The sequence below is a fragment of the Netta rufina genome, assembly GCF_964035555.1.
Source record: "Netta rufina genome assembly, chromosome: 8".
NCBI lineage: Eukaryota > Metazoa > Chordata > Aves > Anseriformes > Anatidae > Netta > Netta rufina.
The window spans coordinates 30159060-30183447 of record NC_140131.1 but is presented as its reverse complement, the minus strand read 5'-3'; positions in this window follow the sequence as shown (position 1 = coordinate 30183447).

The following is a 24388-nucleotide window of genomic DNA, read 5'->3' as shown; positions in this document are numbered from 1 at the left end:
ACTTGACTGATCATTTCTTGGCATCCCAGGAGAAGGGGGTCATCGGGGCACGGAGGAGGAGCCAAAACAGCAATATTATACATCGCATAAACACTTTAAGAATTGGTAAACGAACGCAACGTGCTTTGCTCCAATACTTATCAAACAGAAAAAGGAATCTGTCTCGGCATGCTGTAGGATGATCATTAATTCTTAATAGTGTTAATGTTTATTAGTGACAGATGATTGACTTTAAGTGCCTTATGAATAATAAATAAATGATGTGGATTTTGGGCATCTGCCTCAGATTTGTATGCAAAGCCAGTGGGACTAACCTCTGCAGTTTTAGAGGAGCGTAGCTTTGATTCCTGGACATATGCTGTGACACAAGCTGTAAGACTTCTCAGATTTTTAGCTCCGATAAACCTGAAAGGCCTCTCTGGCCTCTTTGTGAGCCCACATCGATTGTTTGGTGGCTTCAGGATGACAGGGAAGCTCCTTGCAGCTCTTTTGGCTAATGCGGGACTGCTGGAAGGTGCATTATTCACTCTGAGGCTCTGCTGGATTTCATAACACTTAAACACCTGTGTCCATCAAACAGAACACACAGGATCTCAGCTAGAGCTGTTCTTGACTTTGTAATTTCATTGACTGACAGTTTAATATCTATTTATTTTCACATCTGACTCCAGTAGAGACAGGCTGGCATCCTGAATGTCAGGATATTATGCTGACAACTGTGTTTTTTCATTACTATAGGAAAAAAAGAAAAAGAAAAAAAAAAAAAGATTCTTCATAAGTAGAGAGGTTCTTTTCAAGCACAGCAACCATAATAAAGACCAAATTATACTTCATATAAAATTGGTAGTAACTAGTGATAGGCACATATTTATGTGTATGTATTTATTTAGGAACAAGGGCACATGGTTTTAGACTTTCTAGTAATCTGTTTCTTACTTTTATACTGTGAAATGCTATTTAATTATATTGTTTAAAAAACTGGAATAACTGTCTTTACCATGGACTCTCGTAAACTATCTTTGCTAAAATGAAATGTTTAAAGTCAGTTTATTTTGCTCCAATTCTGTTTGCTTTCTAAACAGAAAAAAGTGGTTTATCCCATCTAAATTTGACAATATTGAAACTATTTAAAAGAACATTTCAAGAAGAGAAAAGAGAAATGTGCATGTTTCGGCAAGGCTGTGCTGATATTTAGAGAAAAGAGCGTAAATTTGCTTCCAAGTTGGGTACTGGCCAAGTCACTGATGATTCTGTAATAATGTTCTCCAGATGTGAGGCAGTTAAACCAGACCAAAATGGCTGCTGCTAACTTGCTGCTATTCAACGTGTGCTATATAAACAGAAAATTTGTATTTAATTCCACTGTAGGTCAATGGATTGTGATTAATATTGTTATTATCCTGAGTCACTTTATGGACCTGACTCTTCTGAGTTTTCTCAGAGCACAACACTACACATCAGCCCTGGTTACATGGTGTACCCAGCAGGGATATCTGATGCAGTTGCATTCCCTGAACTACTGGGTGCTCCAGGAGCAGGTAAGAAACACAACAGCGCTCAATAAAACATTTAAAGAGGCTGAAATTAAATTCCATCCTATCCAAGAAAATATGTGAGCTCCTGCTGTCACTGGAGAGGCACATCGGTATGGAGAGCAGGTTTTTGCATTGCAAGCTCAGGAGCAATTGCCTGAAGTCCACCTGAAGAGAAATTTGGGTGCTGCACATTGCTTGAGCCTGCCTCACAGTGTGTCTTATTTTTCCCCAGCAGCTGGCTGGGATGCATCTACTTTGTTGTCATCAGCCATCCAAATACCATAAAAAAATCAGTCTTCTGGTGGACTCTGCCTTGCTTTACCATGCCAATAAAGACATAGATGGACCCATACTGGTGATCAAAGGTAAAGAGGAGCACCATGTTGGCACATTTTGAGCATATAGCCAGTAAGGTGAGATTTTGCATGCTAGAAGCAGAGAGGATTTCTGCACAGCTAATCAAAGGGGGCAATATTTTAAGTACTGGTAAAGGCTTGGTGCTCTGCTTGCATTTACCAGTGTCAAGAGTATAGCAAGGACAAATGGGAATCTCACATGATCATAATGTTCCTATTTATATACACATAAAATAGAACAGGGTTTTAAAAGCTAATGCAATTTTCTATTATAATGATACCCTTAATAACAATATGGTTTCACTGCAGAGATATAAACAAATATAATAGAAATGAGATAATGCTATGAAATAGATGCATTATTTTTGGAATTTGAAGGACACTTGCCAGAAAACATTTACCAACTTATGCAATCCACAGCAAATGAAATAAAAACTTTGCTTCTGCTGTTGCCTGGATATAATGTATTTATTGTGCAGTTTCCTTATCGCTGTGGATTTCTAACATAATTAGTTGTTTCTGTTGTCTAGTGTACAATATCTGACCTAGAATTTACCAGAACTCACAAAACAAATGTTGAAATAAGATAATATATATTTTTTTTTAATTCACTGAAGGATGCAATACTGATAGTTTGTTTCCACAGTAGAGCTACCCACCAGTGTTAGACATGCTGTGATTATCTCATGTATTTTATAGAAGTCTTGTTTAGATTTTGCATATACTTTGCTGCCAGCTGAATTGAAATGAATTGCAATACCCAATTAAAAATTATTTTTTTCTGCTTTAGATTCCTGATGTTAAAAACATTGTGGTTGAAATAAGAGCTGATCTGAACCTAAAACACATCCTATGATCATGTTGTAACTAGCATGTGTTTATGAAAAATATTAGACTTTCCCTCTTATTATTTAATCCATCCTTTCTGTCTTTGCTTCTGTTTTGGTGGCTTTTAATTTGGTTCTTTGCTGACTGTGTGCTACTTTTAATCATCTAACAGCATTTTGTCACATAAGTGACCATGTCTTTCTCTTTCGTTATGAAATACTAAAAATAGGAGTGCATAAACAGGTTGCTGGATGATGTTTATTACTGAACTTACGCTTACCATGTCTTCACTTGTCTATGTTGTCAGAATGCAGGCAGTCTGTTCTGATTCACACATGTAATGAGTTGAAGCTAGTGCAGAGCATCCCCATACTCCTGGGGCTGTGCCTGCCTCTTGGGACTTTAATTTCCTTCCCTTTGGGGCTGTGGGATGCCTGAAGAAAGGGACCCACTGCTGGTGGGGTGGCTGGGCTGTGCTGTGCACGGTCCCCAGCATGGAAAGTGATACTGCAAGGTAAGAAAACACAGTGTTAAAAAATGAAGCTTGTGCCTTTGCTATTGCTGGGTGACCCCTCTGTCTTTCTCTCCAGTTGAAGGGCATCAGGTTGGATACCTCTCTCCTCCTTTTTTCTTTCTTGCTCCTGTCCTCCGTGGGCTGGCACGGTGCAATGTGCAATGCTGCACGCTCAGCCCTGCAGCAGTAGCTGAGGCTCCGGCACGCTGGCGTGCCTTGCTGCCCCGGGAGATGGTTGCAATAGCGACACTTGAGAGAATCAATACGTCTACCTGTACTCGAGCCCCTCTGTCTTTAACGCAACGGATTTATTATTTTTTTTTTTCTTCCTGGTGCTCAGAGTTGTCTTCATTTCACAGATTATCAAGGCAATATAGCACAGATGCTCTCCTTATTATAAAAAATGTGGTTAGGTATGTAAAATGTCAGTCTGGATGCTTCCCTTGCCTGTGTGATGCAGGTTTAAATCTCAGGCTGGGCATGTGATTCCAACTTGCCTTGAGCGTAACAAGGAAGTAATTACTCAGCTGTTGAGAAAGGTCCTAATATCATTACAGATAACCTGAATGTCCAGGCAATATCTGGCTATTATTTGAAATGGTTTCAAAATACACTTAAAAAAAATAATAAATGTCACATTCAAATCACATGGAAATAATACGAGTTATCGTAGAAAGTGTTATGAGATAATTCTAAATGTCAGTTTAGCATATTTTAGCCTATTGGATCTTTAAACAGAGTTGAATAACATCTTTCATGAAGTAAATGTCTTTTTGGTAAAACTGAAAGGGACAATAATATGTAAAGGTCAGTTAACATGGAGAGTTGGTTCTAGTTATTATTATTAAAGATCCAGCTGTATTAGCTTTCCACAACATTACCCCACAAATCCTTGTTAAAACTGTAGGAGCAAACCACATCTTTCTTTCTCTCCCTCCTTCCTGCCATGACTGCGAGATCTTTGGTTCGACTCTCTCTTTTTTGTGCGGAACAATTTCACTAGTGAATAGCGCCGGATGATCCTCGCCCTGCTGCTGCCACGGTGCATCCAAAGGAGTCATACATTATAGTTGCTGTCAATTCCGTGAACGAGAAAAAAACCTCTCATTTCTACCTTACGTTTCAGCCTCCTGCATATGATACAAGCCACCCTGCAAGCAATTGTTTAATAGTTTGGAGCTGCTTAGGAAATGGTAGTTGATTTCAATTTTTTATTTAAAGAAGAAGTTGCTGTAGTGTATTGTACGGCTGCTACTGCATTTAATTGAAAACAGGCAGGCTGTCTGTCTGCCCATCTAGCTGCCTGTCCATCCGTGACGAATTGGTATTAATAGCCTGCAAAATGCAGTGATTCACGGAGCCACGAGCACCCCTCCACCCCCCCTGGTACTTGCCTGCCAAGGAGCTGCTGGCAGGGAGTGCATCCTCGAGCCATGCCCCCTGCCCATGGTGGGCAACCCTGCCCACAGCTCTTTCACCTTGCCCCATGTTTGGGTAGACTGGCCCCCAGCACCTCAGTCCCCTCCTTGCAGGAGCTGAGGAGCATAAAAGGTGACTGCGGCTAGCCATGGCAGGCTTCTCAACGTGCTGGCAGAGCTGTGAGCTGTAGGGCAGCCTTGGTGCATGGGCAGAGGGTTTGCTCTGAGTTCGTGTGCGGGTCTGGATGTTGCTCTGTGCTGAGCTTGTTGCAAGCTGGCCTTGGACAAAGTGGTGGCGAGTTGCTGGAGCCCAGGACTCCCTGATGGGAAACGGCCAGTGCAGCAGGCGGTCGGTAAAGTGGTGTCCAAGGAGACCCTGCTGCTTGGCAGTTCTTCTCATAAGAAACCTCAGGAACGTATAGTGCCTATTTCCACAAAACCAGAAATGTGAAGTAGCATTACACAAATGGGAGGGTTGTCAACGAGCTGCAGTTTTGGTGTGACACAGCAATGCCATTGCCTCACCTGTTAGTCGTGAATGCCAGGTTTGGAGGGCAGTGCTGCCACAAGGTAGGCTCGTGGAGGAGGTGTTGGCCCAATAGTAACAGCGCTGCTTACAAACGTTGCCCTTTGTTTTGCGTTGTTCCTTCAGCAAATGTGTTTGGTGTTTCTTGCCTTAGGTGGGTGCTGTTCAGGAGTGCAGCAAAACATTTGCATCTCACCCAGAGAGGCAGGTTGCTGCTGGGCGTGGAGCTGGGTCTGGGAAAGGGGCCACCACCGGTCCGTCCTGGTGGGGACAGGCACTGCTGCAGGTGGCCAAGAGGCTGCTGGCTGCTGCCCTGCATGAGCAGGCTGGGGACAGGAGGTGGGCAGAGGTGAGAAAGGGACAGGGCAGTGTCCCGCCGGCCGCTGCAGGGTGCTCATCCAACCTCTCTCCCACTGGTAGGCACTCTGCGCCCTGCCCTCTGGATGTGAGGGAAAAAATGCTGTTATAGTTGAAATGCTTCTATTTGTGAAATATTAACTTTGTGTAATATATATTCAAAAGCAGATACTCATTTAAAGGTTATATTTAATATAGTGCTGCACCAGTTTTTCTATTTTATTATTATTTTCTTATACGTCTTTCCACTTTCAGAGGCAATGCTCCAGTGACTACTGCAATATAATAGCTGCTTTCTCTCTCACTACACAATTTGACAGCATTTATTCTTTCCTTCAGTGAACATAATTACTTCACATATGGAACCTGTGATAGCCTACAGGCATCTGAGAGAAACCAGAATCATACAATCTGTCCCCTTTGTGAGCTTAATTTACATTCACAAGTGTCATTTTAATAGTGCTGGCAACATGTAGGATAAAAATTACAGGTCAGCTGCAGCATGTCACAGGGAACTGTGCTTAAGTCAATAACATGGTATTATTACATTCTGGATAATTTTACAAGGTAGATCTCACAGGAGGAATTTGACCCCTATTTCTTTAGTTTTCTGCCTTTTGGTTTTTTCCATGAAGTAATTCATTTAGAAATGAATGTTGCAAAGCTGCAAACACATTGACGTAGAGGTTATTCTGTAGTAGGCGTTTCCAAATCTGAAAGCAACACCTTTCGCTTACAGTAACTTGTAGCAGCACTTACACTGTGCATCTGGCATATTTTAAGATTCTTACTGGTTATTCTTGTTTTTTTTTTTTTTTTCCTGATTTGTGTAATCGAGACACCAAGGGTCATAGTCTTCTGCCTTTTAATTTCATACAGTTGACAGAAGCTTCAGCTTTCTGCAACCGATTAGTATATAGCCAGCTAAAGCAGTGTCAGCCTAGGTGTTTTACAGACATTTTGTCAGAGACATGTTGTGTGCAGAGCTATGTGGAATACCTCATTTAATTTATGCTTTTATAATATCTAAAAGTAATATCTAATTTCTCATCCTGGCATCTGTAATATAAAGTTAGGTGCAATAAGCGATCTATTAATAGATAAATAAACACTGATTGTTTTTAATAAAAATCCAGTTTTGGGTACAGAGTCAAATCCAAACATAAAATCAGACCCAGTTAGCATTACTGATTACTTTCTGTTTTTAAAAAAATCTGTACTTGACTGCAGTTTAAGTAAGTTTTCAAAGTTTGCTAAGGGAAGTGCTCAAAGTCTTGTGTAGTTTCACTATAGTAGTTTGATGTTCAGAAAGTCCATATATGTACAGACAGGGAAAACGCATCCCCAGGTGCATCCCTGTGTTCAGGCATACCCACACACGCTCATTCTGAGTCATGCATTCATTCACTCCCCCTGAAATTTGCATCCCTGTCTTGCTGTAAGCACTTTTACTCATTTAAACAACACAAGGGGAAATCAGTCTTTTATTTAATGATGCATTATCTTATCACCGACAGCGTTGGAATTTGAGTGCAGAACACCATCTTTAATTAAAAAAAATAAATAAATAAACACAAAGCATTTTGTTCCTTTGAAGAGGCTAGGCAGATCATACTTGTATGTTTGTCTATTGAAAAAGTGTGACAAACCAACAGCAAGGAATTGGAATGACCTCTGTGTATTTTCTTGGTGAGCCTTCTGGAGTACTCTGTCAAATGAAAAGATGGTTAAAAAAAATTCAAGTAGGTTTAAAAGAATGGAAGGAATGATTCGAGGTCTGGGAATTGTGATTGTACAATGAGAGCCAGGTCAGTCTATTAACTCAGCTACGTAAGTATCTACATCCAGTGAAGATGCCTGCTACCTGAGGACTTGGAACACATCCCAGGATGTGAAAAAGACATATAGAAAGATCTAATGATTGCAATTTAAGCTAGGAAAATGTAAAATTGGTAAATAACACGTTTTTGAGAGTGAGGTAATTAGGCATTGGAAAGGACTTCTGTTGGGACTGATGGATGACCTATCAAAATTGTATGGCTTTGTAGAAGATGTGCCCACTCTAGAAGGCATGTCCTATACAGAGAGGCTGAGTGTACTTGGTTTGTTCAGTCTGGAGAAGAGAAGGCTGAGAGGTGACTCCATTACTCTCTGTGATGTCCTGAGGCAGGGAAGACCAGAGGGAAGTGCTGCTGGCCCCTGCTCCATAGGAACTGACAACAGGACACGAGGGACAGCACCAAGCTGCACCAGGGGAGGTTCGGATTGGGCATGAGTAAGGATTTCTGTAACGTGAGGATGGTCGAACGCTGGAACAGGCTTCTTAGAAAGGTGGTTGATGCCCCGTGCCTGTCAGTGTTTAAGAGGCATTGGGACAATGCCCTCAATAGTATGCTTTAACTTTGGTTATCCCTGAAGGGGTCACGCAGTTGGACTTGATGATCTTGCAGGTCCCTTCCAACAGAACTACTCTAATTCACTCAGCTGGTGGCCTGATGTTGGAGGCCAGTGGGTTCCACTTCATTGCTCCTATTTTACAGGTAAGACCGAGTGTAGCTATTCCTCCAGGCCTTATTCCCTCTGAAACTATACAGCCAAGCTCTGAAGTATTTGACCAGCCTTTGTAACTGTATACTTACCGTGTTCTTCAGAGCCCGGAATAGCAAAGTGCTTGCCTTTCTGATATTCTTTACAACAGCAGAAGGTTCCAGTTTTGTTTTCAACTCTCAGTTGCTGCAAGGCTGTAGGCTAGGAAGCAGGAGCTGCAGGAGGCATGCTGGAGATATTTTTTCATCCGCTGGAGAACTCCCTCACCCCACACACCCCATTTTAGCAACTACATCCTGTGGCTGAGGTATACAATAGCTTATATGCATGTATCAGTGTTTTATGTGCCTGATGATCTACTGACTAAAGTGTTTTACCCATGAAATATTTGAAAGATAACAATTTTCATTCTTTATGATGATCTGATATGATCTACAGTTCAGTTGCAGATGTAATATTGTTAGTTCATCAGGAGACGTGCTAGACTGTCTTGTCCTCCTCTCCTTCAGCTTCCATCTTCCCCCTCAGCTGACATTAAGGTTTATTGCCTGTGTGATTAATGGTTCCCATATCTGGTTTTCCTATTTTGAAAAGGGGAAAAACAAACAAACAAACAAAAAGGTTTACAGGTGAGGCTTTGTAGACAGGAGAAAACCAAGTACGAGGCTGTGCCTATGAAGTGGTGGTGGCATGCAGGCCTGTGGGCATAATCTGTCAGTGTTGCTTTAGTGAAGTGAATGAATCCTTATGGTGCTGCTGCCAGCACGGAGTTTCTCCTGTGCTAAGAAAAGCTGTGTGCTGGGCTGGGGACGCAGCACCAGGCTGTGTTTGCCAGGCAGCGCGCTGTGCCCACTGCCCACCCTCCTCCCCTGCGTGCAGTAGTGTGACGGGCAAAGAAGTCCTGATGAGAACAGTCAGTCTTTCATACTGTGTTTTCGGAGAGAAGGATAAATCTACAGATTGTGTGTGCCATTTTAGTTTATCACATAGAGGATGATGCTGAACAGAATCTGTAGTTAATATAAAATTTAAAAAGGTGATGAAGTGTTTTTTTCTCCAAAGCTGACATACAATCTTCTTTCCCTTAGTTCTTCTCCTCAAAAAAAAAAAAAAAAAAAAAAAACACAAAAAAAAACAAAACCAAAAACAAACAAAAAAAACCTGCCAAGCTCTTGTCTCTGATTTGTTCATAAATACAATATCAAACACCTCCTCTGTGCCTCTGATGTACATTAGAGAGTCCGTGTGCCACTGTGCTGATTCATCTGGAGGATGCCCTGCCAGAGAGTGGCTTGGCACAGTGTGGTACAGGAGAGGAAACTGATAGTGAGAAAAGCAGAGGCAACAGCATAATTATGAAGGATTTTTCCCCCTCATGGTTATTTATTCTTTTTTTTCCATCTTTCCCTGGGTTATTTCTCTTCTCAAAATGAAAATAACCTGGCAAGAAAACAGTGTTTCCACTCCCATCATTTTTTAGGCAAGCAACATCAGGCATCTTTTTTTTTTTAAAGTGCTAACTGAAGGATGATTTTTCACCACTATTTTTTGTGGAAGCAAGCAGGCTTGTTAACTGTGGTGATGTTTTTAATGGTCCTATGATCTCCTTGTGTCATTATTGCTTGATCTATCTGTGTCTAAAGGATTATTTTGTTGAAAAACTTACTATGGATCTTGTGTTTAGGGCTGACTTTATATGCATACAAGCATGTGTGTGAAATTGTATGAAAAGAAGGGACACAACTGTTAAGATGCTTCTGTTTTTGTCTTTTGACTCTGCGTTATAAAATAGAAACTGTAGCCTTGAATTTCCATGCTTTAATGTGGCTGGCTTCAAAGAGGAATTTCATAATCAAGAGCAGCTCAGCTACAACTATCCTACGGCGTGCATCTGTGTACTCCCTCTCCTACAAGTTCCTGACTCACCTTCTGTCATCCCCCTGCTTCTTCCTGCGGGACTGCTGCTCGCAGCCCTCACCTCCCCACTGTCCCACCCAGGGGACGTGTGCCGTGCTCTCTGCCACCCCTTGCTGCTGTTGCGAGGCCAGCCACAGCCCTGCTGTCACCCACACTGTCCTTGCCTCCTTCTCCTACCCAGTGGCAGTCACACACACACGCACAGTGATGCTGGCAGCACCTGGCTACCAGCACCAAGTCTCATCCCTTCTACCAAAGTCTCATGGTCACACTGCCTGGCGTGCTTGCTGCAAGTGACCAGCTGCACTGTAGGGGATTGTTAATCCTATGCTGAGCCTCTGCCTTTCATGTGTGGCTGTCGTGGGTCTCTGAAGGGTTATAGCCAGCATGCCAGTGTGGTGGTAGTGCTGTTGTTGAGTCTGCAGTGTCAGCCCAGCACTGCAGGTATGGGGAGAAGTGGGTTTTCCCCCATTTTAGTTTAACAAAGGCGTGTGGGGCTGCTGGGCTTGCAGTGGCTCGGAGCTGCAGCTGCCCAGCATATCCAGCTCCTGCAGGGCTCCTTGGGAATGCAGAGCCTTTTCAGCACCAAGTCCACAATGGCCAGTTTGTTGTATTAAGTCGAGGCCAGGAGGCTGAAGTTGTATAGATAAAAGGAACAAAGTGCCTTATTCCAGGTGGGTCCCCCACATGAAGTTGGCTGTCCAAAATCACCTCGTTCTTTGAACAGAGACTAGGGAAGGGGAAGACAGAGCACATTTTAGGGCCACTCGGGAGCCCTTTAGGTGGGTTGTGGCCATTTAGTCTTCAATAAAACATGAACGCTTGTGCTTGCCATGACAACCCCAGTGGCACACAGTGCGTGCGCTGCCTCTGAGGCCGTAACGCAGGCAGGCCTCTGAGACTGCCAGCGCCGTAACACAGGCAGCAGAGCAGCCAGGTGATCCCCGCAGAAAGTCTCACGAACACGCAGAAGGAGATGTACAAGCAAACAGCCTTGCTTCAGGAAGTGGCCGTGTTTTCCCAGCATGGGTGCAGGAGGTGGCACAGCGTGCTGCCGGGTGCCGCGGCTCTGCTGATGTGTGCTGCTGAAAGGGGTGGTGCGTGTGGTGGGATGGTGGTGGGGAGCCAGCACCACCCTGAGTGCCCTGCCAGGGACCCCCGTGTGTTTTCCTTAATCCCCACTTAACCTGCAGAAAGAGGCAAACTGTTTTGCAGTGCCTCTGTTCCTCAGGAGGTCTCGGGGATGTTTAACATCATCTTCTGTGGCGTTCTGTGCTCTTACCCCTAGGGCTCCCCCACGATAAGCGGGTTTGGATCCGAGGCACTGCTAGATCGGCCTCCTGGAAAGAGGGTGCTCCAACTGGTAAAACCTGAAACAAAATGTTTATTGAGGAAGTATTAGATTAGTCACAGATTACTTATGATTGTCAAGTATTATTCATCTGTAATAAGAGTGAATTCTTCACTCAAGATTCATAGCAAAATAACATTATTTTTCAAATAGAAGTAATTTAAATTGAAGTAAGACCTTCTAATACCACCATCTGTACAAGTAAATTACTTTCAGTGTAATTAAATATGCATATCTGGGCTGTGTACTGTACTGATGAACCAAGTTTTATGGATGCAATATGCTTATAAATCCCTTAGGTATTAAAGATGAAGAATCCATGGCATTTTGCATTCATATAACCATGAATAAGAAAAAAATATTTTGTCTGTTGCATAATTTTGGGGAATATATTTTTATTAACTTTTCCTAGTTAATTAATATTTTTGCCAAATAGCAAATATGATCACCATATTTATTAGTTTGACATTTCACGGGGGCTTAAAGCTCCATAAGATATTTTAATGTTGTATGTGTCTGAATTTATGATCGTGACACACTCACTTATCTTCTGCAGGTTCCCAGGAAGCAGAGCAGTGCAGTGAAACTGAAATCATTATGTTGACTGAATTCGTTACCACTGGACTCGCCCCACCATGAAATAGCACTGTGCAGCCAATTGGGATTCATGGTCACAGCCCTTTATTGGATCATCAGGGTTTATAGTCCATAACAAATACAAATACAGAAAGGAACAATAACAGTATGATACATCTGACCTATTATCCCACCTTACCAGAATCTGTCCGTATCGTGAGTACCAAAATAGCGACCAGCTGAATGCTTTCTGAGGGCTTTCTGTTATACAGACGAACGGGAGAGTCATGTATGAAATGGAAGCTATGTCTCCAAATACAGTGCTCTTGGTGTGGTCTTGAATGACTAAAAGCCATCCTTATGCATACAACATATTGTTTGTGATTTTTTAAAATAGTGGTTTGTAGGGAAGCTTGGAAGCTTTGCTCGAAGCATGTGAACACTGCAGAAATATTTGGTTAGAGAAGTAACTGAAGTCAGTTCTGCAGAGTACTTCAGAAGAAATCCTAAATCCCAGCAGATCACCCTTTTCAAAGAAGCAAACGTGACTGTCTACCTGTCATTAAAAAGGTATAAAAATACACAGTCGGCACAACCTCTGTTTGCAAGTCAGCCATTCTGCTACACAACATGGCCGATCCTCATGCATTTTGTCAATCTAATGTTTCTTTTGAAACATATGGAAGGTCTCTGTAGTAGAGAGATTTAATCTACCTATGGCACTTTCACAGTTATCTGTTCAGGTTAATCTTGGGAGGCTGGTAATAGATACAGGATGTTAGATCAATTCTTTCTGTACTCCAATGGTAAAATAAAAAACGGTGATCTGAAACTCAGATAAGCAGGGAATCATGAGGGCTTGATTCCTCTTCTCTAAGCCTTGTACTAACATGTATGAACTATCTAAGACTTGTACTAACACGTAGGAAACAGCAAGATGTGTGTCCTAAAGGTCATGTCTTTGGGAGCTGTTTATGTATATTTTAGATCATATTTCATGGTAGATGGAGGTGCATGTTTATATGCTGAAGCAAACAAATAGAAATGTGTGTGCCAATTGACAATCCTGAAGTTTTCCAAGTTTGAACAACATAATTTCTGATCTAGTATAAGGTAAGTTTGGTGAAAGATTCAGTTAAAACTGGTCTGATCATGCACATGTATTGTATCGGAGTTAGCCACTCTCTGCATGTGCTGTCTAATGTTTGGATCTTTTCTTTGGATGTCTTGTCACCTTTGTCTTTCTCAACCCCAGATCATGCCCAGCCTGCAGATCCTAGTGCCTCTGCTTGCTTTGTTTGCAGGCTTTCATTTTCCAGAACGATCACGGAAAGACTAAATGGTGTTTTTTTTTTTTTTTTAAATTTTATTTTATTTTTAGCAGATTTTTCTAGCAGAGTTGAGGTTTGAAAGAAAACGAAACAGGAATTTGGACGTGGATGTGCTGTGTGAGTCCTTGGGAAACATGCTTTGGCAGATAGCTGTGTCGAATTGCTCCTAGGAGGGCTGTATATAGAAGACTTATATAGTACTCCTGAGCAGATCTGATTTCCAGGTCAAGGTTTGACCCATAAGAGACAATAATAGTTATTACTTTAAAGCAGTGGAGTACAGGCTGAAATTTATATAATAACAGCTTTTGTACAGGAAAATATGCAAAAGAAATTCTACATATTCAAAAAAAGGAAAATGGAAAAGTGGATCTTTATTTGGTTTCTGAATGCTTGTGTGTGTGTGTGACCAGTTTGCCATGTTCAAATCCAGGTTTATGATAAAACATTTTCAGATCAGCACGGTTAGGGTAATGTAGCACAATTTCTAATAATTTGGAAACTGACCTTCCAGTGTGTTTTGAAATACTATTGTGGGACAAAGATATTAAAATCTTTAAAATCTGTCTTCCTGTGTCATGGATGCTTTGTGCTCAGGATATGGTTCTCACAGAGGCTGGAGCATTATTTTCCATACCCTTTCCCCCCCATTTAGCTTCTAGCTACTTAGACAAAATTGAGTAAAGAAGCCTTTACCTGAGAACCTTTTTACTGGTTGCCATGCTTTTAAAGCTTTAAAAGCTTTTGCTGAAAAGGTACCTATTTTCTTATCACTTTTTTTTTTTTTTTTTTTTTTCCTCGAGAAAAAGGGCATCATTTGAAGTTCTTTTTTGGCAGCTGTATTTCATCATGATACATTATGTCAGGGCACATCAGTCACATGAGATTTTATGAGAAAAAAAACATACCCTTTTTAGATGCCCCTCTCTGCAGCTCCCTTCAAAACATGGTGTTTTTTCAAGAAACTCTTCAACTATCAACAGCATTATGATACTTGAAACATCGTGGGTGTAATGGCTTCATCTTACTCAATTATATAAATGCTACTTAAAGTAGGAATGTAGAATGTAATGTGGTGAATTTAGTCATTCTAAAAAAAAATTGACCATTTTCACCTTTTACTGATGTTTACTTTTCAGTGCTGGGGAAGGGCTTCTTCTCTTCTGTAACCAGACTAATCCTGTGTTGTTCCTTATTTTACCATAAAATGAGAAACATTCTGAATTCAAATGAAAATGAGGTACCTTGATGAAAGTGGGCTTCAGGTGTCGCACACTAAGCATTGTACATTTCTATTTGCTCTGATCCTCTAGCACACATAAGATTTCACCTCTTCACCTTTGAACAAGATTGCACTAACTTTGATCTTTTCAATTTTGTTCAACTCCAGGGAAGGAGCAGCTACTTGAAACATGTTATCATTTAGATGTTCAGAGGTTCTTTTTTTTTTTTTTTAGAAAAAAAAAAAAGGAAGAAAAAGAAATAATAAAAAAAAAAAAATTGAAAGCTGTACCATGAAGTAAAAGCTGTAGATTTTTAACTTGAGCATTAGCTTTTGTAGCTAGCATGTTATGCTTTAACAGCAGAAGCTCTCTCTCTCTATAGAACAAAATAATTTGTTCTATGTGTAGAATAAAACAATAAAAAATGCAGATTTTTAAAGCAAACAGAATTATTAAACGTGTAAACATTTATCCACAGTAGTGTTACAGCTATCCTTTTCCAGGTCAAAGCATAAGCTTTGTGTTCCTGCTTCTTTCCTTATGGTCTCAGTCTGTTATTTGAGCCTCTGTACTACTGTGATATTAATTCATGATACTGACAGTTAATCTATTTTTATAACTGTTATTATCTGAGCAAAATAACAAACTAGGTTCTTCATTTTCTCTTCAAGTCTGAGAACATATAACAGTGGGAGCAAAGTTAAAGTATGATATTTTCAAGAACTCACATGGTTTAGCAATAGTTCTTATAATGATTGTCACCATGTGTCAGTATAGTAGCTCTTTTTCTTTTCCTATTACAAGCCAAATTTTTCACCTAAATACCTGAAAATGTAAATTAAGATGTCCCATTTCAAATTCCCATTCGCTTTCTGAAGAGCAAAGTGGCTGTAAGGTCCAGGAAGTTTCATTGACGTTTATATGTTAAAGATGACCAAAGCTTGCATTTTTGGTCATTTGCTCCTTTTTCTTCTTATCTGTTTTGTTCAGACTTGTGTTGTTTTATCCCATGTCTTCTCTGATGAGGCTGCAGTTCTTCAGGGGTGTTCACTGTAAGGAGCTTTTTGTGCCCATTGTACCAGTCAGTTGTCAGATCTTTTTGTTTTATTTTGAGGTTGACTTTGCACAATCGTGCAAATAGGGACAGTTTCCTTCTTCTAGGACGTGCTGCTTGTTGAATTCCCTTCCATTGACAAGCTGTTGGAGACAAGTTAATGCCACGTTAATTTACTTTAACATCTGATTCTTCCTGTCTATTCTAAGGGTTGCTTAGACAACAGATCATCTCCTAAATGGTATCTTGTAAAAGGTCTAAAGTCCATTTTAGACCTCTAGTGAGCAATTACTCACTATTGATTTCTGGGGGTAAATACGACAAGCTGAAGTTAGAGTTGGCTCCCGTTATGTTGCCCAGGTGCTCAGTGCTGCAGTGCCTGGCCAAAAATCATCTGCAAGTGAGACCCAGACTATCACTTGCAGATCTCAGGGCTCTCATATCTCATTGTCTGCTGGCTGCAGCTCCAGGTTGTCAGTGGGTATAGGAGCAAGCTCTTTGTAGTGTCCTTCTAAAAGGCTGCTGTGGGGAAGCACCCCGAGGAAGCACTGGCATTCCCTGGGCACTCCAGCAATGAGCACTGGTGATAAAGGCTTATAATTTTGGGGTGGTTTTGGGGTAGATATGACCAGGTTCAATGGCCATCATTCTACTCTACAGAAATAGTATTCAACTCTGTTTCCATTTCCTTAATTTTTCCAGAAAACAGCAAAAACAATTTTTCAGTCAAAACTGCAGGAGACACTTAGAAAAAAAATTACTCATAACAACATAACTTTTTTTTTTTTTTTTTAAAGTAATATATTATAATACTAATTTTGCTAAGTATATGCAGGATAGTATGTAGGACAATATCTATCTTAAAGTCACTATTACCTAGATTTTTTTTTAATAGTAGTTGGTAGTTAAAAGCTGTCCTTATTGTATTGAGGAAGTAAAATCCACACTTGTTAGGCTCTTATTTCATCCTCTTTCCTCTAGCCTCACCTTTTTGGCCCCACTAACTTTCATGTCCATAATGAACTCCATTTAGCTTCCCTGCAGTAGGACCTTGTCTTTGTTAATCACTGACCCAGCGACATGAAGCTGCATAGGAGAGCAGATTTTTTTTTTTCTGAATTTTCTGTACTTCCTTCAGCAGTTGTAACTTCTAAGAAACTGCAGAACAAACAAGTATAAAAGATCAGGTAGATGGCCTGAAAAAGTAATGTTTAAAAAGATGTCTCATTCATTGTACTCAGTTTTCTGCTAGCTGCTGACTGCAGACTGACAGCTGAAATCTTAGAAGGAGTTAATGAGATTAGGTCTTTGGCGATTGATTGCTCGATGCTGTCTTCTCATTCAGTGATGTCAGTCTTTTTTTTTTTTTCTTTTTACTTCTTCTCAGCAACTGCCTATGAACTTCTCATGGAGATCAGCTGGGACCTTGCAGCAGAAATCTCATTTAAAACAACTGGAAATGACTTCACCTTGGCCCACATCTCAGCGTAACAGCCATGTCCTCCTCCTCCAGCCCTGCTGTGAGTCAAAGGCATTTTCTGGGCCATTACTTTTCTGTGCCAAATGACCTCGAGCAGCTTACTGCCACCCCGTCTTTGCTTGGCTCAGCGTGCACATCTCTCTTGCTCTTTATAAACACACACACATGTACTCTCCTTAGAAATGTACCCTTTTCTTAAAAGCTGGAGGTACAAGTCCCTCCTCAGGCAATATGATTCACACATTTTAGTTCATAAAAGCCAATAGTACTTCTGCATGTTCTTGATTGTGAGGATTTTTTCCACCTGACCAAAAAAAAAAAAAAAAAAAAAAAAGCTGTGTCAGATATGTGGTACTCAACTACTAGTATATTTCTTAGGACTGATTCATTTCTGCCTGTACTTGCATAGCAAGTGCAAATCAGGTGAAAAAGTAGAGCAGTAACAATTTGTACTTGCTTTGCAGGGATATAAATGGTGGGAAGCTTTGCAACGAGGAGGAGAGTCAACCCACCATGCCTCTCAGCGAAAACACAGCAGAGTTGGAGAAGCCTGGCTTGGACTGGTGTTCTTCTCTACTGGAAAAAGCTGAAATGCTAATAGAGCTTGTGGTCTGCTTCAGGTCAAGTGAAGGTTATCAGACTGCTGGAAACCATCAGTACTTTCCGGGGAAGTGCTGTGAGGTTCCCTAGGATGCTGCAGAGACAACATGTTTTGTTATGTGGGGAAACTCTGCTAGGGAACGAAGAGCAGGCTGAGTGATGGAAGAGAGAAAGGGGAGAGCAACGGTGTCAGGGGAGGCAATGTGCTGGAAGATGCTGTGGGGCAAAATAGCCATCTTTTGTTTCATCTTTTTGCATGTTAAACATCATGGAGATACTCCCATGAAATGAAGTTGTTTGCTCTGTGTTGAGCACCAGCTTAGATTCGAGCACAATATGAAAAGAAGACAGTTAAAATGTGGGGAGAAGGCAATACTGAGAGCTGCACGCTTGCTAGCTGATGTGGTGGACCCACTCCTTACATTCAGCAAGGTAACATAGTGCACGTGTAACTTAATAGCAAGTCCTGCTAAAATAAAGAGGGCTATTTGTGTGTATAAATACACGTGCATGCTAAAGTGCTCTGCTGGGCTGGGGCCAGGATGCTCAGCAGTGTGCAGGCTGAACCCTTCCAGATGTCTCTAAAGACAAAATGAAAAGAAAGCGACAGTCAGTCCTGCTTACATGGAACCCAATCCAGCTTTTAAAAGGCTACTTTTGATAATGAGGTATTTTGTGTACTGTGGCAAGATGTGAATTATAAACCCACTAATAATAATGTAGTTCAGTCAGGGTAGCCTTGAAATTAGACCCCTAACAGAGAGGTTGCACTGCATAATGATAGTACAGTACCATTTGTTTCAACACATTTAGCACCTCAGAATGGGATTTTTTTGTTATACACCAGATGTTCTAGTGACCCAAGCATTGACTTTAAAGAAGACACAATAGAATAGTGTGTCAAGGTCAACAGCACAAATTAATCTATATTATTGTGCTGTCATATTATACCGTATGCCACATATGAGCAAGATCTATGGTTAGGACTTTCCTTTCATGCAACTATTTTTCTGTGTGGGTGGGGGTGCTTTCAGTATAGAGATCTTGATCTTTCCAAACCCTTAAATCCCCCTGAAAGAACTCAGATTCTTGCTTTGATAGTTTAAATTGTAAACGTAGCATCCTTACAGAGGGTGAGAAATGTGTAGGAATGTGACTGTAATTTAGCAGAACTGGCAAGAGACTGCAACACCGTGGAAAGCATGTTTTTTCACTGCAAATTCAGCATTTAAAGACTTCAAAAAATGATCAGTGTACCTTGGTTGTCTGTATCTTTCTCTTGACTTAAAAATGTTATGGGGGAATAAATGAATAATCATTTCCAAACATTTGAAGTAATGGCTTATCTCAAGTAGATGCTTTTGTCTCCATGAGTCCCCTCCTTTTCCCTGCCCTGTGACTTCTAAGCTATTGCTGCAAGATGGCAGGATGTCAATGCCCCCAAAATTGAACCTGTGATTTGTTTTTCTTTGATTTATGGGCTTGTAGTCAATAAACTTTATAAAGGAAAGTATCAGACTGAGCAATCAATCAAAGATAAGCAGATTCTTGTCCTTTAAAAGCATTTCACCCCAGTAAGCAAGGGCCTCATTCATCTTTTACAACCGCTCTTGGAGCTTTCAGCTGAGAAAGGACTCGCTGCTGACTACAGCCAGTTCTGCTGAAAAGTCCTCTGTTGTTGCATTTGAACTGAGATTTTTTTAAATTCGTTGCAGCAGTATGCTTTGCTTCTGTATTATTTGTGATCTCTAAAGGGTAGATTGTTTACATGTCGTTACTAAAGGTAGATCTCCTGGCTGTGTAGTGAGGAAATGCTTCTGTTTTTAACTGTCAGGCATGAGCTGTTGTTTTGCAAAAATAGTGTTCATTTTCTTTGTTATTTGACAAAACAAAACATAAAAAGAGTTCCCATTTGTTCTTTTAGTAGTATGTGAATTTCCCTTTGAGTAAAGCAAATGTTATCCTGCATGTTTTGCTTCTCTGAAGCACAGATGGTGTGCATATGCAGATTGGTGATTTTCTAATCAATACAGTGACACTTGGGAATATATGTAAGTATCGTAATAATGCATTAGTCAGGAGTGATGTTGTAACACACTGAGATCATACACATAAATCTAAGACACCATGTCTAGACACCCCAGGGAAGATGGCATGCCATGGGTTAGAGCAAGCATTAAGGAAGTGCAATATTTCAAATATGATGGGAAAATAATGCAATTTGCAGACTTTAATAAAACCATTGGGGAATTAATTTCACTAAGGGTACACTCTCTCCCAAAACATCCACGTTCCTAGGTTTGCTTCATGGATAATCAGAACAAGAGACACTTTACCTGCTATCTCAGGCATAAACACAGTGCAATATCTATGAATTGTGCTGTATCTTTAATGTGCTGAATATGAAAATAATCCCTTTATAGGTAGTGTTTTAGCAGTGCAAAACTACATTATGCAAACAATGCACAGATAGCATAAACCTTGGAGATTCAGAATTTGAAGAGCTTATAAATTAATCTCATAAGTGTTGATTTGAGCATGTTCAGGGAGTGCGCTCAGCTGTAAAACTTGACCAAACTAACCTTCCCAGTTTTAATTATTAGCTTTTTGATGATCAAATATTAAATGAAGATATGGGATTTATGACTCATCTGCATGTATAGGTTTTCTTTCTTAGAAAATATATATCTTTAAAAAAATATTTGCAGCCTTTACTTATTTTGTTGTTTCTCTATAGGTCTTGTCATATAATTTTAATCAGCCAACCTCTTTTTAAATATTTGCCAGTTGATAACTACTCACAAGCAAGTAATTTGCAGTACCATGCCAGGAATGTTGTGATAAAAATGTCAATTTAAACTTGGCCAAGGATGACAATCATAACTATTTCCAAGTGGGAAACTTGAATGGAATACATAACACAATAGTACTTTTTGCTTTCTGCTCCTGAAATATGTGCTGGAACTCAAGAGGTTCCTATAGCAATAACCCTCACAGTCAAAACTCCACTTAAAATTTGGCTGCATTGGTAGCTCCATCAGCCTCATCATCTCCTGTCATGTGAAAGGCTGATCGTAGAAAATCTTTAATACATCTGAAGATTTTCAATTAAAATGCAATCAAGTCAAATGCTAGCTGTAATCAGTCCTATTAATTCTGCAGCTATAGAAATTAGTAAATGAGGGAGCTCAGGTTTTGCAAATAGTGACGAAGATGTCTGTCCTATCTGAACTCTGTTTCAGAAAATAAGTGGTGCATGCATTAACATGGAGTAAAACCAAACATTTCAGTATTTTTCCCTCCCCTCATCACCGTGTCCCTCTCTGCTCTGTAAAGATGCTGATCCATAATCCTGTGCTTGGTCAATAATATGAAGTGAAGATATTTTGAAACCAAAACCTGAAGCATGGTAGTTTTAAGTGTAAGTGGTATTTTAAAATGCATGGGAGATTGCTGGGCGAGGTAGCAGAGCTGCAAAGCCTCTCAGCAGATAGACCTGGAGATAGCCCACCTCCTTCAGAGGGTGGTAAAACACCACTTACGCTTAAGCTCTTCACAATTCAAAGTTAGGTTTCATATTCTAGGGCCTTTCAGGAAATCAGAACGGGCCTCAGGGCTTATTCAGGGGTAGAAATTTCTCTGCAAAATAATAATAAGGAACGGCTTTCATGAATCTCCATGGAGATTTCTTTCCTGTGAGCATCTTCCAAGGCCTTTGCCACAGTCAGGGCAGAATGTCTGTTATTAGACCGATCCTCCTATTGTCCTCTGCCTTTTCCCATCCAGCTGATGCTACCCAACTATTATTATTATTCTTTATTATATATTCATTTGCACAGTTCTCATTATAACTGTGGAGTGTCAGTAGCACATTAATGATCATTCTTTAACCTTATTTTTGCCCTCAAGAAATGTTCTCTAGTTTCTTCCTCTTTCCTTTACCTTCCCTCGCTCTGGCACTTGATCTTTGTTGACTCTCTGCTGTGTTTCTGTTGGTACTTCATCCATGGTGATTACTGTCATCCTTCATAACACCATGTTCTGAAGTCCACTTGCTTTAATCACTATCACTTAAGAACGCGCTAATATTTTAATTTGGAGATGGTTTAGCTGATACCAGTTCGTTAGAAGGAAATTCTTCACAGTGAGGTTCAATACATGTAATCCTCGCTATTTTCTAGAATAGGAACCAAATCCTAGATTCTTCTTTCTTACGGGAGCTACTGTAGTCCAATTTTAACATTATCTGCCTATTAGATTGATCCTCGTGATATATGGGTTGACTACATTCTTGTTTATATGGTCCTGGCTGCAACCCACCATGCTGCTCTTCGATGCTACACTTGTCATGGAGATCTGCAGCAGAGGAAGTTTGCATAAGGCTTACCTTGTCTTCTAGTTAGGTACCCACATGCGCTTTAGATCAGAAGCCTCTGTGGATCCAGTTCTCCTGCTCTTGAGGGTGTTGCCCTCCAGACAAGGCTATCAGATCGGGCTCAGCTGGGGACAGTCCATGATGGTTGGTGGGAGGCTCTCAGTGCTTCCCTGCTACGTTGCCCATGCCCACGGAGCACGTGGCCTTCACCTGATGGTCAGGGACATCATTAAAGCTGGTCATGAAGAATGTCTTGTCATCCTGCAGGAATATCAAGCGCTGGACAGAGCACTCTAACCTTTCTTGACCTTTCACTGGGCTATTTGACTAAATAAATAAATGGGAGTTTTATTGGTGTTTCTCAACCTAGATCTTTTACGTGGCAGTTGTGTCTATCTAAATAGTCTAATGCCTTACATTCTGAAAATCAATATAGTTTTATTTTAAAAAAGCTAGAAATGTATTTTATTGTAGTTGTTGTTTTAGGCCTACTATCACATCCTATAAATAATACTGTGTGTGTGTTTGTTTTTTTTTTAGCCTGGAAAACCATTTAATTTCTGAATTGCCTTAACTCGTTAGTCAAATACAGTTCTTAGGTAAGTGCAGCCATGCTTTTCATGCATTACACCTCTTTTGTCCTCCATGTATATATAAAACTGGGATAAATGAGTGCAGAATGGGGCCTTCTGTGCTTACACTGCACTTAAAATTTCACTTTATGTATTTTTTCAGACTGGGGTTTAACTGACAAATACAAGAAAGCAAAATCATAGCAGATTGTGTTATTCTCATTTTACCTCAGATAATGCAGATGTTATGGGACAGTGATGAGAATGTCTAACATTAAGCAGGCCTTAAACAGTGTTATATGAGTTACTATGATTAGGCTAAAAGTTAAAAATAGATTTTATGTTTCAGTCTCAGTTATAGTCTTTTCCTGGTTTCTCTCTCTCACTCTTTTTAATACTGGGAATATGAACACTGCTATCTTTGATGTTCAGAATAGAAAATTTTAAGAGAAGGTAACAAAATAATAATATTCAAGATGGATCATTGCTCCATCTGTTGTCTGCTATGTTTGACACAACTAATGTTATACTGCATGTGCAACTGTAAAGGACCAGGAGACCAGTGCAGTGATGTTTCTTATGGCTGCCCTCTGAGACATTTGTAAAGGCACTTTTAAGTATAGCTTCTGCCACTGTTGACATTTCCTTGCTGTGTGTTCCAGACTTCCGTACCAGTCTTTTCTCAATTTTCACTCTGAACACATGCAAAAAATTAAGTAATCCAGTTTTCAAAATAAAATCCAATGAGACAGTATTTTAAAATACATTCCTTATTATCTGGCTCTATGTTAAAGTTTTAATGTAAGTCTTTGGATTGCATGGTAATTAAATGTCCATTTAATCTGTTTGTGTATAGGACGCGAAATCCTCTTTTGAGTGTCTTATAGCAAGCATTTTGATGCTTCAGGTGCTGAATAGTGTATCTGGAGTCTGACTCTCTCTGGAAGAACAGACTTGATTCATACACAAACTGAGATGTGATGGGGGGGGGTTTAAGGTTCATTTTTTTCTATGCTAGCCTTACACAAATGCAACCAAGAAAGCAATTGTTACATTTCTCTGTTGAACTGGCATGCTTGTTTGTGTATAATTACTTGCAACTAGCTTTTTAATATTTACTGTTATTTGCCTTTCTTGGTTAGTGAGGACAAAATGTCAGATTGCTCAATTGCATTTTATGTGGGAGGAAAATAGGAGTTACAAGAAGGTCAGTGTGACTTTTTAAGGAAACAACACAGAGAAGCTAAGCAACTTCAGTCACTAGTTAGAGAAATTCATGTATAATATTGTTTTCTGAAAATACAGCATCATCTCATAGCTTTTAATAGACTGTCTTCATGAAAAGTACATAAGCCTGTTTTGTATAGAAACTAAAGAGAAAATATGCATTTCTTCTTGTCGAGGGAATGCCCATAAGAATTTGTGATAGGTGTCTAAATGTGGAGGTAAGTAATAAGCAGGTATTGACTTCTATTGAGATCAGTATCGAGATTTGTTGACCCAAAGAGGTTACAATTGACTGAAGAGTGGGGCAGTAAATCTTCTTATTGACCAAAAAGCAAAAGTCAATATATGTATTATTATAAACATTTTTCTTTTGGTAGAGATAATAAGGGTGGAGTGGTTTAAGACTTTGGATTTATATGGCCATTATAGTGTACAGCTTTTATTATTTAGTCAAAGGTTCTAGAATGCCTGTTTTGTGCACTGCTGGTTTGTTTGTTTTTGTTTGTTTCCTTTGTTTTACATTTATTTATTTTTAATACAGCTTCGCCAATCATGTCAAAACAGTAAAGTCTGCATCAACTTTCACATCATAAACCCTTAT